Source organism: Carcharhinus amblyrhynchos, chromosome 3 (assembly GCF_965287045.1).
Source record: "Carcharhinus amblyrhynchos chromosome 3, sCarAmb.v2.hapA, whole genome shotgun sequence".
NCBI classification, from domain to species: domain Eukaryota; kingdom Metazoa; phylum Chordata; class Chondrichthyes; order Carcharhiniformes; family Carcharhinidae; genus Carcharhinus; species Carcharhinus amblyrhynchos.
In genome coordinates this window covers 33,246,255-33,267,483 of record NC_137326.1, presented here as the reverse complement: position 1 = coordinate 33,267,483, position 21,229 = coordinate 33,246,255, and the positions used below count along the sequence as shown (strand labels likewise).

General features: G+C 40.2%; 1 protein-coding gene across 2 annotated transcripts in view; it reads right to left on the bottom strand.

Annotated features, from left to right (window-relative positions):
* Positions 1-21,229, bottom strand: part of LOC145338627 (receptor-type tyrosine-protein phosphatase gamma-like) — a 693,461-nt gene that overhangs the window by 631,375 nt on the left and 40,857 nt on the right. The gene's annotated exons all lie outside the window — the stretch shown is intronic.

Below are 21,229 nucleotides of genomic sequence, written 5' to 3'. Positions count from 1 at the left end.
TATCCATTAAACCCATGATAGTCAGTTGCTGTAGAATCAAATTGAGTCCATTTTTATTTAGTTTCGATTTACTCACATTGTGGAACATTACAGTATATACCTCCTAACCCCAATGTCTGTAAGTGCCTTTTTACATGAGCTCAAGTAACAACTCAGTCAATGCCCTCCGCCTGCATATGGTTATTCACAGTTGATATAAAATTAACAATGTACACAGATTTTCTTGAAGCAATGTTTATTTTCCAGAATTATTCAGGGTCTTTAAAATAGATGCTGTGATAAGCGAGTTCATGTCTATGTAAGTAGGATGGTAACAAAATCATTGTGCAAAATAATTTCTTTTAAAAATTGTGGATATACCACAAAATCTCCAAAAGGTTTATATGTGGTAAAGCATGAGAAGATAACATCTGAACTTCAAATAAGTTTTTTAAAAACAGCAATTTACGGCTTTTTTGTTTTGTTTTTCTCAGAGCCACTCCTGGCTCTCTGAAAGTTACTGCTCTAACAAATTCTCAGATCAGAAAGCACATTGCTCAACTCCTCAGAAAAATATGCATCTAAAGTGCTGGATTACTCATGTTTTGATATTTTGTTCTTTTGTATCTTGTGTCACATTTACTTAGCATCTCTTTTGAAAATCACCGTGGGTTGAATTTCATAGTTCCCCACAGGGTGTGTGGGGCAGGAGGAAGAGGGGTAATTGAGAAAACCACTTCCCACATTAAAGTGATGGGGGCATTGGAAGTGGGGAATTGACGGAAGATGCAAAACTCACTCCACCTCTATTCTTATACCTAACGGACCCCACATCCCACTTTTTCCAATAAGAATGATACATGATTGCCTATACCAAGACAACAAGGCATTGTTGATAACCAAGAATTACTATCAAATATCTAAGAAATGACTGCTCAGATTCAAAGCTAAAAGTCTAGTTATACTAAAGTCTCTTGAGCATAGCATTGCAATCATAGATCACACTCAAAGACTTTGTTGCCATTGTCAATTTCTGTTCTCCTAGCCAAATTCATACTTCCCAAATAAAGCACTAGATAGTAAAGCTTCAGACTCCTCTTACACAGAATCATTCAAAGTATATTGCCTCTGTACGAGAGAGTTTCACACAGCATTTAACTAAATCCAAAAGACTCATCTTTCTAAGACTGTTATATCCACATGTGTCTGAGGATCGGCAGAAGCTGGCTGTAAACATTTAATCAATAACAACTGTAAGAATGTGTAAATGGTGGAAATAAGAAAAAAACCCAGAAAATTAGGGAAACCCATTGTGGAGGAAAAATAGCCAAAACTTTTGGCAGTTAGACCCAGGAAAAAAAAATTAACTATACTTAAACAGAGATAGAACAAAGGAACTTTGAGGGAAAGGACAAACACACACAGACATAAGAAGTATGATTAGAATGCCCTTTGATGTGATTAAATGAAAAACTATGAAGTTAGTCGATGGCTTAAGTAATACCAACATGAGGAAATATAAAGAGGAATAAAACAATAGAAATTAAAATAAAATAAATTAAAGACACAGGAGGGACAGAATCATTCCACGATTGGAACGGGATGAGTTGTCAAAGAGTAGGTCCTCCAGCAAATTGAGATGGAAAACATGCTAACGAACATACAGAAAATTTTGAAAATATTCAGTTCTTGTTTAATGTCTTGTTGGTTCTCTGAAGTCCGCTTTGATACCGAGACACACAGATTAAGTCAATTCCTTTTTTGCATAATCTCAAGTCATCTCAGTTCCGGTAGAGGCAGAGTGGGATGGGTGGTAGAGAAAGAAGGGGCAATTGAGCACTGCATTTTGTTTCAGGAACCACTGGAGGGTAAAAGTATGTGAAATACATCAGCCATGATTCCTTTTCCTTTACCTACAGATGTCAACTGCAAAGTCCTTGTATAGTTAAGCTCTTGACTGAATAACCTAATGACAATTATTACAGAAGCTTATCCTACCTAAATAATACTAGCATACATAAAGGGATCTTTATATTATTTCCTTGTTACTTCTAAAAACAAAAGGCTCCTATTTAAATTGCATTTTGTGCAAGGAGATGTTCAATGAAATCTTGAATTTGCTGCCAGTGATGCCATGCTTCTCCAGAGGTGGGCTGTTTTGCCCTCCAGTATGCAAATAATTAGAAATTATTGAACTGATCAAAATCTCTACTCTTAGTCTCACAGTAAAAGCCCTCAAAAATGTTTTGCCTTGTTTAACGGGTTGCAACTGGGCTTTTAAACAGGGTATTAATTTCATACTTACATTGTAAACTGTCCAATTTGGAAATCCAAAATCTGCAAACACTAGTTGACACGAATTATTTCTCCATAGACCCACATAATCTTTCTTGGAAGGGAAATTATCCTCAGTTTTTTTTGGTAAAATTATTATCCTATTTCCCCTACCCAGGTTCTGTTGGTAATACTAATTCTGGGTCACCTAATATCACCTGTTCCCTTGCCATCATCACTTTAGTACAGCACAGTACATTAGTAACATGGAAGATACAGTATTTACATGAATAAAACAATTTGTATTAGTTCTTCACAATGTTTTATCACTGTTTATGTTTCAGGCACAAAATTACCTTCTGATCACCACACTTGTTACTAGGCATTCCAGCTTTATTCTATATTCCAGAAAATTTCAAAATATAGAAATGCCTTGCCCTGTACAATCCAAACCAGAGGGCTTCTGGTATCCTGCTAAACAGCCTTTCTGGTCCAGAGAAAGTTATTTTATATTTGTTGAATGCTTTTTTTTCATTTATAAGAAATTTCTTATAATTTTGAAGAATATTTTTAAAATGTTTGTGATATTTTAGCTTCTATGTTGTGTATGCCCATGTTATGTCCAAATCATTTACTTTACAATCTGCAAAATATAAAAATTAAAAGTGAAGGAATTCATTGCTTTTTACTTCGTGTTATGCTGTCTGGGAGAGTATTTCAATGTGATTAGCAACTTACTACCGAGCTTGGCATCATAATTGTTATTGGAAGCTGCAACTTCTCTCGTCAACTTGGTGCCAGATTCAAGGTGACATCAAGAAAGGGCAAGTCTGTGTCAGAGAAACTACTCGGTCTTTGTGGGCAGCTTTCTTTGAGGTCAGTGATGAGCACCATTGCTTCTCCATTAGCCACAAAACCAATCAATACATATTCAATTTCAGAAAGGCATGGAGGAAGTATTGAAATTGACTTATCTGAATAAACATAATAAATGGATAAGCCTTTGCTTAAAATGTTGGCTGAAAAAGAGCTATGTAGGCAAATGATTAACAGTTTACTTAGCTCATGGACAGGAAGCAGGTTGTATAGCTCCATTAATGCAATAGCCCTAATCCAATGACCCTCTCCACTTCCTATATTCCCATTTATTTTGGCAACCTATCTAATCCATTCTTAAATGTTCTGTGGCCATTCCTCCAATCCCAAATTCTGGTGATACATTTCACAGCCAAACAACAGATTTTACTTCCTCTCTTTCCCAAATCTCACATTTAGTTTTACATCTAAGTTCATTTGTTCTATGTCTCTCAGAAAGTGGAACCTGATTTATTCCACTCTGATTCCATCCCTTCATATCTTAAAAATGTTTGACAAATAACATATTAACCTCAATGAGGGCTCTATGCACTAAGCAATTCTGTGATAAGTCTTACTCAGCTAATTTGAGTTGAAATGAGAAAATATAACTGAATGATGAAACTCACTAACTGACACTGAAAAAGTATGTTAGTTTGAGATCATTGAAGGGTATGCTGAATGGCAGGTATCCCACAGTGATTGCCTTTTTAAGTAAATCCACTGTTATGCTATCAGCCTCACTGTCTTGGATGATGCAATTCACAAGATCAGTGAGGGAGGAAGAAAAAAATAAGGAAAGCTGTTTCTAGACCAAGAAAGGGAATTTTGCACATAATAGGGAAAAACACAACACTGCCATGGGACAGGAGGTTGCCAGGAGCTGTAAAATGATTTTGAATTCAAGGAAATGGGCACAGTAATTATTTCCAGCCACTGAATGGGTGGACAATAGAAATCTTGCATGATCCCAATATCCCTTTTGTGGATCTGCGTTACATTCAAACAGCCTTCCTGGCTACCATCTCAAGAAACAGGAAGCATGTAACCTTGACATTGTGTTCAACTCAATGTTCCACTCACATAACCATCTTTGCAATATTTATCAATCTTTGGCCTAACCTTTACTGCCAAAATCCTACCCCCTGTCTTCATCACTGTACAGATTCAACTCTCCCATGTTCTGTTGTATCGTCTGAACAAAATCAACTCCCCACAAATTTCAACCAAGTCAAAATCATTCTGTTTCCCTCCTAACCTGTACTGAGAAAGCTATGCACCAATCATTCACATGCTTTTCAAAGCTCCATGGCTCTCATGCCTCAGTGTTAAATCAATATTTAATCAAATCACACTCTTTATTCCTTCATCATTAGGCTTCATAGCCTTCAGTTCCCCCAGTCCACCACAGGTGGCCACAAAGTGCTACTACAACCCTGTCCTTCAGAATTTTCTAATCAGTCCTCTGCCAAATCTGTCTTCATGATTTCCCCAATCAGCCATTTCTTTGGCCGTCTCCCTTTTTCCCACAATTTGATGCTCACTATATCCCCTCCTTTAATATTGTTGTGTTACAGTGTGTCTTTCTGCATTTGAAGAATGTAGTTCATGTTGGTTTCCAGTAGGATCTTCTGATTCTGCCAGTGGCTATAATGCTTTGCGTGGCTCGGCCATCCTACAGCTACGGATCCCACTGCAGGAAGTTGCCGTCAGTGTGACCGGAGATACTGCTGGTGGAAATGGTTGGAAAGCTCAGCCCTGTGGCTACAAGAGTTGATTAAAGGCTCAGAATTCTGCAGGAAGTAACTCAACTTTGATCATCCAAAGTCTGTCCACCATCCAGAAATCACTATGATTGAATACTCTCCATTTGCCTGGGTGAGCGCAGCTCCAACAACACTCAAGTAGTTTGACATCATCCAAGGCAAAGCAGCTTGCCTGACTGGCACACCATCCACAAATATTCACTCCGTCATCGTTGGAACAGTGGCAGCAGTGTGTCATCCGACAACACTTTTCTAGGATCACTATCATCTGCAAAGCCAAGGGCAGCAGGTGGACGGCTGAGCATGCGAGGCTGAGTTGGGAATGATTTATTATGATAGGGAAATACAAACACTGCAATGTAATGAGCTGAAGACAAACTCAAAAAAGTGTTTCTTCAGCCTTTGATGGAAAATAGACGTGGATTTGCTACATTTGCATTTTGCCATTAGGCCTCAATTCACCTTGCTGCTGAATCCCTGTGGCAGCCAGGACTAGGGAATCCAATGGCTCCAGCACAAAAAAGGCAAGGATACCATTTTAAACTTAATCAATGACTTTGTCTGCTGCCGACTGGAGGATCTGGGCCATTAATTCATGGCATTCATTCATGCTCATGCAACACTGGCTCAGGGTAGGTCAAGGATGCTCAAGAGAATAGGCATTTCTGTAATATCTGGAAACTAAGGCAAGACAAGGGCAATTTTTAAAAAATAATTATTAAGAATACAGATACAAAACTTAAGGTGCCATAAACAAAGCCTCCACAAAATGCTTGAAACTCTGAATAGCTGCAGCAAGAGGTAATGAGAAAAAGAAGAAAGAATGACTTGTATTTATATAGCACTTTTCATGACAAAGCGTTTTATAGTCAATGAAGTACGTTTTGAAGTGTAGTAATGGATGAAACACGACAGATAATTTGCAGTCAGCCAACTCCCACAAACAGCAATGTGACAATGACAATCAACTTCTTCTAGTGGTGTTGATTGAAAGATAAATATTTGGCCAGGACACTGATGGATAATCCCCCTCTTCTTCAAAATATTGCCATGGTATCTTTCCAAGTTACTCGAACTGGCAGATAGGGCTTTGGATTAACATTCGAAAAAAATGACACCTACTACAGTGCAACATTCCTTTGGTTCTGCACTGGAATATTAGCCTAGGCTATTGTCCTCAAGTTTCAAGATCAACTGTAAAAAATAAATGCGGTGCAAAAAAAAAGCAATGATCAAAGAGTCAAAAGCATAAACAACTTTGATATAGTCAAAATTGTGTATTCGTAATGTAAATCTTTTGAAAGCAGAGTTAAAACAAGTGAATAGGGCCCATATTGAGCCTATACCTTGTAACTCAACATTATTACAAGCACGCTACTCTTCTTTGAGGCTTTTCCCGAGTTGGTGCGCTGAAAAATTAAATTCTTTTATTAAGAGCTTTTATTTGATTGAGGAAGCTTCAGGCTAAACCACATCCAACAACCGGCTGTGAAGCTCTGTTCACACCTTGACAGCTGTACAAATTCCACTACAGCAGCAGAGACACTCCATTACACTTTAAACAATCAACAATATTCTAAATAAAACAACCCACAACATCTAAAAAAAATTCACCCCACCTCCCAATACTATTAGATTATTTAAAAACATCCAGGATTCAGATCCAAATCTGAATCTTTGCCCAAAAAAACTAATTGGTTCTTCTTTGGGCAACACTGTGTACCAAGTTTCATTGAAATCTCTTCATTAGTTTTTGAGTTATGTTGTTTACAGACAAACAGGTTCTCAAACAAGGGCAAAACATTCCATAATAAACCACATACCATAACATGTCACTGATTATCAACCAGGTCTGGTATAACAAGTCAGCCAGCCCAATCCATGAATATTAATACAAAAACAAACATGAGGAATTATATAGTCCACCCAAGGGTAAAGAGCTCATCAATCCAAGAAAAATGCAACATGTTGAAATCTTTGAAATGGGGCATAGTTTTAATGCTTGAGCAATGACATATTTTCGGAGGGAAGTAAAATTCTGAAGCAGTCAAGGACAGGAAGTTTTCTGACTGCTCCCTTCAACTTGAAAAGTGTTTGTATGCTTGACAGCTGCAAGTAATTGGCTACATGGCTAAGCAATAAAAAATATATTTGCAAGCCCCAAAGTGTTTACAGTGCATAAACTAAAACAGGAGAAAACATGACACAATCAAACATTTCTTTATGAAATAACAACTTCACATTTATTTGTAGCTCAATTGTCCTAAAAGTTCAGCTGTAAGTTTCACTTGAGCTAGGCTTTTGCATTTTTTTTAATTTCATGGGCCATTCTCTATAGCCCTGTGGGCCCTAGTGGACCACGTAAAGCTTAAATGAATGTTCCCATTCAGTTGCACATAGCTCAATCTGCCAATACAAACTACATCTGATTGTTCAGCTGATGCTGATAAAGTACTTCAAATTTGTTCTAGGAACCAACCTCTTAAAACCTCCGATTAGAAGAAATAAACATGAGCAGAGCAATGGAATATGCAAGATCCCCAAAAGGAAGGCAGGTCTGACAGCCAGGGCTTGTAAGGCAAATGTGCTCTGGATACCCCAGATTTAAATAATGAATGTATTAGACCACAGTATTTACCTTTTTTTAAAAATAAAGCCCTTGTGCATATAAAAACTTCAAGAGTTAAAAGCAATGCATTTGAAAAGGTATCTATAGTTCTGATAGACCTGAATTTAATTTTATAATTGAACATTACAGATGTTCAACACTATTTGAAAATTCATCATTTCTTTATTACAAATTGTACTCATCAGTGGCTGCTTAATGATCTCCAACATAAAGGAACATTGTCTGAATTTTCAAAAGCAAGTAATTGCATTTCATCTGGGCAAAAAATATTTCAAGGTGAGTCTCGTTGATACCAATTTAGACTAATAGCTGGGAGATTTGCATCACAATGACAGAAAAGTTGGATTTTTGAATAAATTCACCCTCTTTTTGGCACCATTAGTGGACTTCTGAATGGGGAAGTCCAGATGCATCAGGTGCAAACATGTATCAGAGGAAAACAGAAAAAGAAATGCATCATTGGTCTTACAACTATGATACAAACTTGAACAAATATTTTACACAAAACTTTAAGAAAAAGTGGGTAGAATTTAATGAAGGCATCACAGATCCCGCCAAGAGACACAGGTGGGCAGCGTTGCCACTTGGGATGGAAGCAGCAGGCTGAAGACAATCATGCAATGACCAGCCAAATAGTTAGAGTTGGAGACACATGTCCAAGCAAGTGACGGAACTAAGAAAGGAAAGCGGAAATCCCAGCAACAGCTAATGACAGCACAAACGATGGCTGCCGCCATTTTAAATACTAGCCAGATCTGTCTGTAATGTCTTCAAGGTCCCTGACTATTTTTCTGTCTGCAAACCAGAGGAATTGCCATGTAGCTCAGGATCTTCAGCATTAAGCCCGAAAAGAGTGATAAAGAAAATCTCGATACATTAGTGGCCACAACAGCCTCCTACATTTTCAGTTTTGTGCCTGCGGTCTTCAGTGAAGAAAGTGAGGCAAGTAGAGCTGGGGAATAGCGCAGGCCTCTAGGCCTCATGGTCGATCTGATAGTAACCTCAAATATGAATCTGGTTTAATCCCAATAACCTATCACCGCCTTGCTTACCAAGAATCTCCCCACCTCTGTATCAAAAATACTCAAAGACTCTGCTTCTACAGCTTTTTCAGGAAGAGAGATGATGGATCACGATCCTCAGAAGAAATTTTTCCTTATCTCAGTTTTAAATGGGCAACACCTTATTTTTAAACAGTGACTCCTAGTTCTAGATTTGCCCACAAGAGGAAACATCATCTCCACATCCACCATGGCAAGATCGCTCAGGATCTTATATGTTTCAATCAAGTTGTGAGGTTATTATATTAAGTTGAAGAAACGGCTGACCACTCATGAGAATGATATCTATTGGAATATGCTGAAAATTAGGTGTTCTGTAGCCTTCTGAACACATATTTTGAGGCCTATGACTACTGCTGCAGGCGACAAATATAGAATTAGTGGCTTAGGCACAACCACCTTCAACTGCTTCATCAATGGCCTTCCTTTCATCACAAGATTAGAAATGGGGATGTTCACTGATGATTGCACAATGTTCAGAACCAATTGCAACTCCTCAGATACTGAAGGAGTCCATGCCCAAATGTAGCAAGATCAGGACAATACCCAGGCTGGGGCTGACACACAGCAAATCATATTTGCACCAGACAATGACTATCTCCAATAAGAGAATCCAACCATTGCCCCTAGACATTCGACTGCATTGCCATCACTACCTCCCTCACTGTCAATTTCTGTGGATGTGTATATGGGGGGGAGTGGGTGGTTGGTGTTTACCATTAGTCCAGTTCAGTTCCTGGTCAGTCATATAAATACTGTTGCTACCAGAGCAGGTCAGAGGCTCAGAACCCTGAGGCAAGTAATTCACTGTCACCAAAGCTTGTCCACCATCTACAAGGCAAAAGTCAGGAGTGTAATTGAATACTCTCAACTTGCCTTGATGAGTGCAGTTCCAACACTCAAGAAGCTTGACGCCATTCAGGACAAAGCAGCCCACTTGTTTGGCATCCCATCCATAAACATTTACTCCCTCCACCAATGACACATCAATGGCCTTCCTTTTATCACAAGATTAGAAATGGGGATGTTCACTGATGATTGCACAATGTTCAGAACCAATTGCAACTCCTCAGATACTGAAGGAGTCCATGCCCAAATGTAGCAAGATCAGGACAATACCCAGGCTGGGGCTGACACACAGCAAATCATATTTGCACCAGACAATGACCATCTCCAATAAGAGAATCCAACCATTGCCCCTAGACATTCGACTGCATTGCCATCATTACCTCCCTGTCAATTTCTGTGGGTGTGTATATGGGGGTGAAGTGAGTGGTTGGTGTTTACCATTAGTCCAGTTCAGTTCCTGGTCAGTCATATAAATATTGTTGCTACCAGAGCAGGTCAGAGGCTCAGAACCCTGAGGCATGTATGTCATTGATGAGATGCATTGTTAGAACTCACCAAGACACAACAGGCAGCACCTTGCAAACTCATGACCACTACTATCAAGAAGAACAAGGGCAGCAGACACATGGGACACCACCACCTGGAAGTTCCCCTCCAAGACACTCACCATCCTGATCTACACCACATGGACTGCAGCAGTTCAAGAAAGTAGCTCACCACCAACTTCTCAAGGGCAATTAGGGATAGACAATAAATGCGAGCCCAGTCAGTGATGCCCACATCCCAAGAATAAATAAAAATTAACTCTTGCCCTGTCTCCTCCACTTCAGCCTCATCCATGGCGGAATGTGTTCCTCCACGTCCTCAGGGTGCAAGGATTCAGCTCTCTGCAGCACCAGTCTAAGCTCTCTGTGGCACCAGTCATGCAAGGCACTACAATGATGAATCATGAAAATCTGACTGGATCACATTGCACAGCTCCTCTGGAACAGTCCAAGCAACAGAATCATTTCTGAGCAGGACTATTGTCTGATCAATTATGGTCTGTTTAAATCTGTGGGTGGGATAGTACTGTTCCTGGATGTCATTGAGGTTTCTGATAGGCGTCATTGGCCAAGTCTGGAGAAGATCGCCACTGCCACCAAGGATCCATCTCTGGAGCCGTGCATGTGGACAGAATAAATGTGACACCTGGGAATACAGAAGCACATGTGCATCAAGGCTGCTTCCTTGAAATTGGGTACACACCTTCAAAATTTGCTTTGTGGTCACACACTAGCTAATATTGGAGTTTTAGTTGTTGCTGAAGACTGTATATGTTGGTCCAAGAGAGCATTGATGACCATATGTCTGCAATCAATGGCAACCTGCACATGTGGAACACATAATCTGGCCCCAAATCCAATGGACTTTTGAGCCCAGCTCTCCAGATTTGTGCAGTATCAAATGAATTCTCCAGCCTGCTTAAGAAAGACACTGGTCATCTCCCTTCCATAGAAGTGTATGGCTGCCTGGGATATTCCATATGTGCTTCTGCTGGATCCTTAGAAGGAGCCACAGGCATAGAAATTCAGTAATGCAGTCATTTTCAGCACCACTGGCTCAGCTGCCCCAGCCCATTGGATGCCCACATCCCAAGAATAAATAAAAATAAACTCCTGCCTCCTCTATCTCCTCCTCCATGCCATCCTCATCTATGATGGAATGTGTTCCACAATATGGGTATCACCTGCAACATCACACAGAGCTCAGTGACAATCTCCCTGGAGACTGCAGTGTTCTCTGGAGTTCAAACATCTGCTAGTAGTTCATTTGCGTTTCAAAGACTTTTCGATGCATTACCAGTAGTCATCTGTCTCTCTCCTGCTGCCGTTCCATATGGCTTACAGGTGCCATCTGCCCAGCTGTGACTGCACCACTTGCTGCTCTGCAGCACCAGTACGGTTGACTCTGGGCCCTTGTGCTTACTTCCTCTGTGCCTCTCCTCCAGCACTCATGAATTCCAGAGGACTTTAGAATCATAGAATCCTACAATGCAGAAGGAGGCCATTCAGCCTATTAAGTCTGCATCGACCACAATCTCACCCAGTCCCTACCCCTACAATCTCATGCACTTATCCTGACTAGCCCCCTGGCGCTAAAGGGGCAATTTAGCTTGGCCAATTCACCAACCCACAAATCTTCGGGAGGAAACCAGATCACCCAGAGGAAACGCACGCAAAGGAGGATTTCCATCTTTGGATATTACCCACTTCACTTGCCGCTGCCCTCGGATGCTGTGTTCAAGTTGTTCCTTAGCTCTTTACAGCTGATCCCTTCGATTTAAGGCTCTGCTCCTCACCTCCTCAGAGTTGACCCTCTTTGCAAAAACACTTGCCGCTCTCTCATTTCAACCAAAGGACTCCACTGCAATGAAAGGCAGTTCCACTTCAGCTGACCTCTAAACCATCACCTTTCAAAGGTTTCTGTCAGCGTAGGATTGTTGCACGCTACTCATTTAATTCAAAAGGCTACATTTAATCCAAGTTAGAGATATGGATGGAACTAACGAGTTAATGAGCTTTTCAACAATTTAAATTATCTTGCTGCATCTTCCATGCAACATCACTTTCATTTTCCTGCATTGGGCATCTGATTCGAGTCCTCCCTCGCCTTGCCTTGATTCCTGCTCCACTGCATTAAATTCCACCTGCTGTCTTCATTTCAGTTGGGGAGAATGAATGGCTGTGTGACAAATATTCTCATCTCTAAACAAAACCTTAAGCATTTTGATTTGATTATTCAAGGCTGAGACTGGTCTTCCATCATGACCCATTTGAAATGTGCATGGGCATAATTACATAAGCAATGTTTTTTAAAAAAATCATGTCCGTGGCAAATCTATCAGCAAATAGCAGACTTTAGAGAAGGAATAAGAGCCATAGTAACTGATTCACAGCATTATGTAAAGGCATCTAATGTCAACACAATGCAAGATATTAGCTCACTGTTCAATATCTTTCAGCTCTACAAATTAATTACAATGTTACCTGACAATATTTGCAGCAAATACCAACTAAGTCATTTCAAAGCATTCCAAAACTGCTATTAAAATGTCTCATGATGCTGGTTACAACAATGAGAAATTGCAGAACTTGAGATTTTTTCAGTAGTTGGAACTTTGATACAATTCTGAGTAATTTTCTCATAATTGGATTACTTGCCCACAAGGCTTTTCCTTCGCAGTAACCAACTGATGTACAAATTTACAAGTGTGCTATCTAGTCCACAGAAAAAGCAACAGCTCTGAGGACTGCGCGTAGTTTGATTCTATGATTCCAATTTTATGTCACCAAGCCAACAGGGAACAAGATGGGGCCAGTTGCAATGATGAAAATTAAATTACCACCCTATTTCCTTAGGAAACCCACCAACCATCATTTTAACTCAGGTGCTCAATCAGGTGGCAAGCACACTTACTGGGAACAGGTGAAGTCAATGGAAATGAAAGAGAAATGTAAATGATGCTGCCAATTTGCTCTCAACTGTTTTATTTAATTACACAAAGTGGTTCATCATAGATTTCCTTGCCAGAGAAAACCAATACACTATTTTCCTAACGGGTGCTAATGAAATGACATGGTTAAACAGGTTTGTGGGTCAGATGGAAAGAGGACATGTCCCCTTTTCTTCTTGCTCTGCCACTTCACGTCCAATCCTTGTTGCCTCTTATGTTGTCTTGGATTCAACTATGGGGTTGGGTTTGTGACCCTGATACTGGGGCAAAAGTGGATCCCAACCTTGCGCAAAGCAATTACATAATTGGCAATTAAGAGTGGCAGGCAATCTCCAGCCCAGAGAGTCAGCAGTTCTGAGGCCTCAGAAATGCCACTAAAAGATGGCACTACTGAGGCTTCAGAACTGCTGATAGCCATCGCGACTGGTTTTTGTGTGTGAGACCAGCAGTGATTCACGCTCAGAAAATTGATGGAACCGGGAGAATCTGGCTCCAAACTGACCTCGGCAGACCTTGAACCTCTGTCAAGTGACTGAAGAAAAATGAAAAATTCAAGGGGCCTCTGGCAAAAACCATGTGGGGAAATCATTGGTCTCCTTCCTTGTCCATGGAGTCTTTGGTTCTCGCACCCCTGGCTGCGAGAGACAGACCGCCTCTATTAAGCTTGGGGCCTCTCAACGAAGTGGCAGGGTCACCTCAATGAAATACCAATGATTCCAAACACATAGCCTTACTAAGGTCTTTAACAATGCAAATTGGCTGCCGCCTTAATGGAGCAGGCAGCCACTTTGCTTCTAGTCCTGCCAGTGAGAAATTTCCCTGATGGCGGGACTGAATTGGGAAACTGGTTCAACCTGGCTCCCTACTATTTTACCAATTCCACAGTCCACTGGGCGCATTCTCCAGCCCTGCACGTTCATGTGCAAAACATGCTAGGAACAGAGAAACACAGGACAGAGCCATAGGTTAGTGTCAGCAAGAACAGCTTTTGGGATTCTCCTAGCTCCTGTGCGTTGACGTAATCTGGTTCATACCCAGCAAGGATATGGATTATTTAATATGCAAGGTCAGTTTGGAGCCAGATTCTCCTGGTTCCCATTTTCCAATCCTCGAGTACAAAAGGAACATGGTGTGAATGACTGCTGGTCTCCTCAACTTGTTGGGGGGGGGGGGGGGGGGGGGGGGCGGCGGACTTTGCCAACTGCATGGCAGTGTGAGACTGACTTGGGAAAGGAGTGCTGGTATCAGCAAATGGGGGACACTCAATTGCCAAGTAGCGGAGAGGGTTGTATGTATTTATCAGGAGATTGGGGTGCCATTAATGATATCTTTAGTGCTAATTCCAAAGAAAACTTAAAGGCCGCAATCTTACTGGCTCATTCCACCAGTCGATTGGCAAGGCGAGCTAGTAAGACAGGGCAAAAGGCAAGAAAGTCAAGATCATGCCTGGTTTCTCATCTTTCATTATCTTACTGGCACTGATTTACCAGAGAAATTGCACAGAAAGGGCGCAAAGACGATTTAAATATGCATGACATTATTTAAATCTCATTAGTGAATCCTGGATGTTATCATCCGGGCTCACTTGGACTCACTGCTTGAGGTCCTCACAGGTAATGATCACATATGGTCCCCACCAAAAGGAAAAATCCTGCCCACATTTCCTCTAGTGGAGGAATCCAGCACAAGGAGGCACCAATGTTCCATCAATTATTTTTCAGTGCGCAGTCAATTTCCTGACCTCTATAACCCTTTTAAGTATTTTTATACAGTCTCCTACATGTGACTGGGGCCTGTGTGGAGATTTTTAAGTTACTGTGCAAGAATTTTGTTTCAAGTGAACATTGGGCATAATCTTAAAGTGAAAGCTAGGCAGTTTAAGGAGATATCGGGAAGCATTTCTTCACACCGAATGGTGAAAATTTGGAGTTCTCTTTCTCCCAAAAAGCTGAGAGACTAAGTAAAGTGAAAATTTCAAGACTGTGGTGGATTGTTTTTAGCTAGGGATATTAAGAGATATGAAATCAAGGTGGGCAAGATATAGTTCATTCAATTTATTTTCTTCTTTTATGGGATCGGCCATTGCTGGTAAGACCAGCATTTGTTGCTCATCCCTAATTGTCCTTGAGAAGATAGTGGTGTGCAGCCTTCTTCAACATGATCATGTTATCCATGATCTAACTGAATGGACAAACAGAGTTGTGGGGCAGAGTAGCACACTCATATCTCTATATTCCTTCGTAACAACCAGAAGTAGAGATCTCTGGGATTCGTAGAAGAGGCTGGCTTCTGATTAGAAATTAAACCTTTCTAACATTAGACAATGACTTAATCAACAAGTGCAATACAAAACAGTTGTGCATTTGGAAAGTTGCATTTTTTGTTGGATATTCTCAACTTGAGAAATTGAATTCCTTATTGATTTTTATTGTCATTTACAGGCCAGGAGAAACTCAATCCAAAATATGTTTGTATACATGGAGTTCTATTTCACAAAAAGTTAGCAATATAAATTGTAAATAACCCTTTTTTAATAAAAAATTGTATCAAAAAACTACAATTTGTAATAGTTGTTTGATAATACATAACCGAATATTGCTTAGAAGTCATTTTCTTGAAGCTTTTCATCTTGTGCTCATCGGAACCATTGCAAGAATGCCGATGTCAGGGGAAACAACAATTTTATACTGTAGATGAGCTCCCTCTTCTCATTTAGTATTTTGTTGCTGTTCCCCTGACATTGATATTCTTGCAATTGCCGAGTACAAAACAAAAAAAATAACAAAACATCTTCGTACATCATTTTCTTCTGCTGAAGATATTCATTCACTTTGTAAAGTTTTAACAGCAGATACAATCATGCTTCATGTTACTCATGTGTATAACTTTGCACAGTAGATTAATGAAAAACTAAATTTAGCTGGATAAATCAGACAGTTGAGATTAAGGACTGAATTTTTCTGGAGCAGGACTACTTGCAGGTTCAACATTTTCCTGCACGTTTCATCCCAAAGATTTCTGCCCTTAACACTGCTGTAAAGTACTAGCTGTTAACAGTGCAGTGAGGGCAATAGGACACAGAGGTATTGATAATTTGCATGACAAATAAGAATTGAAAAATAAGGGGAATTAAGAGGGCAAATTTGAATGTGTGAATTCATTGTCAAATTAGGTACAAAAAGCGAAATGATGGAAAAAAGATTAGATCAAGAAAAGGAAAGACAGAGAGAATGAGAGGAAGAGAAAAATAATTTTAAAATCCATTAACAATAATTCAGAACCTGAAGAAGAGATACAACACATTTAATAACTCACTTTCAGAGAGTTCATTGATCTAATAAACAATCACATTATTAAAATGGTTGTTACAACACTATTTACTAGACTTAACTTTCCATAGTTGAGTTTAATGGGCAATATGCAAATACAGCAACTTCATGAGACACGGGGAGGTTTCAATGAAGCTAAGAGTTGAGCGGCTCAAATCATCCAACAATTTGCGGTGGTTTACATTTCAGAATATCACTTCACCACCACTAGTTAGTGAGCAATTCGCACACGAACAACGCCATGCTTCATTCATACCGATTTTTTGTCACATTCTAGCCCTTAATGTTACTTTTAGATGTATAAACTGACCTAAGCAATGAAAGGAAAATTACAACCAAAAGCAGTTTGAAAACAAGTATGGAGTAGTTTACTAAAATTCTGTGGCAATTCCTGGGGATGAGTTTTATGGCAGCAGTGGGTGTATATTGTCCCCCACCCCCCACCCAAATAGGCAAGTCAGCCCTGAGCCTGTTAGGTTTAAGGAGGACTGTCGGAAAGCAATAGTAGGCTGGGGACAGCCTCGATATCCCTCAAGCACATAAAGTCCTGCCCTCAAACAGCTGAGTAATCCCAGCAGTGCCAGAATGGAATGGTAACCACAATTAGAACCAGAAGGAAGACCCAGAAAGGAAGGATGCTGTACTGAAAGGGAGGTCCAGGGTTTTTAGTTCAGGACAGATCCAGGTCATGGGCTAGCTACATATTTATATTACATGCCTGTCCATCTGCAAATATGGCACTGACAGGTGCAGGGTAGTGTCAAAATTCCCCCCAATTCCCAATTGACAGTTGAGGGGAGGGATTAATGTTTTTATATGATTGCTGGCTTATGATTGAGGTGCTTCCACACCGATTTCATTATTAGTAAAAGCCAGTGTAGCCACTCAATTATTCAAATAACTGATGCCTGTTAAGTGCAACTTCCTCTCATTCTCTCTCTCTCTCTTTCCTTTTCCCTATCGAATCATTTTTTCCTTCAACTGCTAAAAATGAAAAAACTATTTCCTACATACTTAGATATACAAGGCTGAATAGATCAACCAAACCCAAAAAATGACTTTCACAGGGTCACTTGGTATATCAGATGAATGGCAAAGATTTCTGTTTCAGAAGAAATTTTTACTCTCCTTTGCAATGCACATATGGAATATTCCAGCATCAATTCATACTGTTGAAAGAACAAGAATAAAGTACAATAATCATTCTATTGTGGAGAAAGGTTTGTCCTATTTCCTCAACTGATTCAAAAGATCATATGAAAAACTATTGGAAGAAACTGGCAGTCTTATGACAGACACAAAAGATATTCATTCACATACATCAGGCTGGTCCAATGCACAGTCCAGAGTTTGGATGTGGCCCTCAAAGCCACCAGAAAAGGTCCTGAGATAGTTTCTGAAATGTCGGTCAATACAGTGGAAGAATCTGAAAGAAATTGCCCCTCCAGTTAAGCTCCTCTCGCACCACTGTTGCGAATAGGCTCACTCTGAGCCTCAGTAGCAAATGTAGGAGAGAAGCAGTCTGTGATTGGAGTAGTAGTAACACTGGTGGCACAGTGTGAGCACCAGCAAGAAAGAGGCAGCGGGAGTAGAGAGAAGTTGACATACCGGTTGGAGGGAGGGGGTGGGGGGGATTAAATTCATTCCATGCCAGGTCAGGTCAGGAAGGGAGAGATTTGTTTTGCATTTTGCCAGATGGGGAGGGAAAGGTTTGCTGCTGGGCTGGAAGAGTTTCGGTGCAATGGTGTGGGTGGGGATTCGCAATGCACAGAGTCACTGTTCAGAGATGTGGGGAAGGGAGAGAAGCTGGAATTTCACTGCCCTGCCTGCCACAGGAATAAGAGCAGGTGAGGGGTGGATGATGGAAAGGTCCGTTGGCCTCAGGCAGGATTTTATGGTTTTGGGACAAGTGAGGCCATAAACCCCACCCAGACAGAGAGACTGTGGGAGAGAGAATGACTGTTTCAGTGTGGAAATGTGAGTGTGAGTATGAGTGCTGGGGAGAGTAAGTGCGTTAGCGTGGGAGAGAGAATAAAGGTGCAATCTTACCAGCTGTTCATGCCATGCTCCTGCTGTTCACTGCAGTGGGGTGGGAAAATCCTGCTGTTGTGAAAAGCCATAACATTGTGGGAGAGCAAGTGAGCCAGTGTGGGACTGTATGTTTGAGTAAGTATGGAAGAGAGTGCGTGAGTGTGGGGAGAGCATGAGTGTGGGGAGAGAATGAGTGTGGAGAGTGTGTGTGCCTGGCTCTCACAGGCTCAGCCTCACCCACAAACCAGTGAAAGTGAGTGAACGAGTATTGAGATTGGGCGTGAGCCAGATAAACAGACGTTGTCAATCTCATACTCTAAAGATGATCTTTAGTAATTATTCCTTTTCAATTATCAATTTATTGCTTTGACATCGCTTTACTTTTGATCAGCAAGTTGTTTCCTTTCTTCATACCTCAACTTTACATTGAATTTCATGTTTAATGTTGCGCCATATCTGATCTTTCTGAAATTTGCTCATTGGTCCCCTAAGAAATGGAAAATGTACCCCCCCACCCTGTCCTCCTACTTACCAAGTGAAAATGTTGGACAAACCTAGCGTACCCAGTCAATTATTACAATCTCTTCTGCAAAGGCACAGATCGAACTACATTAATATTAAACAACAGTTGAACAACTACATGAGACTGACATGAGTAATATGCTGAATGTATATTATTCTTGAACAGGTTGTGAAGTTTGATACTTTCTCCCTCCTGGAGTCATGCATTTCATTTTGTTGACTAAGCAAAAACAAATGCAAATATATTTTACCGGTCATCTGGATTACATAAATCAATCTCAACCAGCTTTTGCCAAGCTGAACCTCGCTTTAAAAATAGACTGTGTCTTTGTGGAACCATAATTGCACAGAAAATCCAATTTTAAAATAAATATATTGAATTTGGTAAAATTATATAGCATTCAGGACTCAGTCACTGAAATATCATCAAAGTTTGAATACTTTCTTGAATACTATATCCAGTTCCAATCAGCAAAGTGACAGTGGATCAAAGAGCCACAAGGCTCAAACATGGTGTCACAGGCTTCAAATTGGAAGAGAAACAATTCATTTCCCCTTCTATAAAGTATCACCCTCCATAAGCTTGCCTCAAGCATATGTGCTGCTAAAATTGTCATTTGTGCTTTTATTACTGCTATACTCAAATATTCTGCTGGCTGAATATTTCAGTACATCTTTCACCCTCCATAATCTTGACCTTATCCTAAACTCTGCTGCCCAGGGGTTCCCAAAATGGAGGTGTCTTGAGGGGTGATGTTCTGGAAGCAGATTACGTGAAGGGATAGGTTGGACAATAAAGTTTCAAAAGTTGTTTTAAATCAAATTAGCCAATGGTTCATGTATTTTAATTCAATAAAAGGAAAAATTAGGATTGCTATCAGAATTGGATGCATAACTACTGGATTCATTTAATTTGAAAACAACTGAACGGTGCATTTAACTGTCCTCAGTTCAAGGGTATTTAGGGTAATTAGGTATGGGCAGCAAATGCTGGCTCAGCCAGCAACACCCACATCCCATGAAACAACTTAAAGTAAGAGAGGGAGTGGCTTTACTTCTCTTAGATGGATGAACAAATCAACCATATGTTCTTCTGCTTCCTTAAATATCTTGTGAATACCTAGACCATGGTTCTAGAATGGGATCTCCTGTTACAGATGCAATAAGTATCATCTGGTTTAAACAGAGCAGGTACTTATGGTGTGACAATTGTAAACAATTAGCACTTAGAACAATTAGAAACTGATTATTCTTTGTAGAAGGAATTTTCATGTTCAAGGGTAAGCAGACATAGTGACACAAATATAGTAATCATAATATGGCACCGATTCTTAAATCAGTTGATAATAGCAACTGTTTAAGGTAATTCATTTGTCTTATGTTCTGCGTCAGAGAATGGAGAGACACAAGTCATGATTTTAACTTTGGGCATTTTTGGAAGGTGGGATGAGGAGCAGTGTAGTACGGGGCAAGAAAAACCAACAGAATTTTCCATGTGAGGTCCTGGCTATTTTTTGAGCACCATCTTGAGCTTGTGGGAATAAAATCATAGCCACCAAGCAGGTGTATGAATTGAGGCAGGAGCTGGATGCCTCTAGAGGCTGACTGAAAATCTGTCCCACGCAAGAGAAGTTATTCTGGAGTCAGGGTCCAGGTATTCCATAGCTTCTTTACAGGTTGTTCTCCACACACCATTTCCTGAACAATACTTGTGTCGCAGCGGGAGTGGGATACTCCACATGGTTGGAGATGGCCTGGGAAAGAGCATTTAAATGTAATTTACTTTTCAGTGGTATGAACTGGAACAAAAAGGACTGTCACCTTTAGCTGACAATATCAGTTCAGAGGAACCTCAAAAGGAAATGCGTAGTCCTTGCAGAGTCTCCCTGGCCAGCAGTTTTGTAAACTAAAGATGTGAATTGCAAGGTGATAGCAAGTATGCAGTTGTTCCCTTTTAAAGACTGGCAGTCAGTGGACCACAATTTATCTTTAAATGTGAAAATTGCACAAGTTATTTAATTCTCCACGATCAGAGCAAATACAATTTCCCACTTTATTTGCTGAATATATAACATGCAATATTTAGAAAAAACAAGTGACAAATATGGTTCTTGTGGTATTTGTTATTTAAGTGTTCATTTTAAAAAAGTATTCAGATCATCAGATCAAATTATGACAATTTGGTAGCCAGAAAACTTCCCTTTAGCACTATGATGCCACACAACATAGGCTGGATTTTCAATTGATCTGATTTGATTTTGATTTGAATTGCCAATGCCTCTACTTTCTCAGGCGATTAAGAAAATTTGGCATGTCAGCTACAACTCTCACCAACTTATATAAATGCACCATAAAAAGCATTCTTTCTGGTTGCATCCCAGCTTGGTATGGCTCCTGCTTTGCACAAGACTGCAAGGAACTACAAAAGATTGTGAATG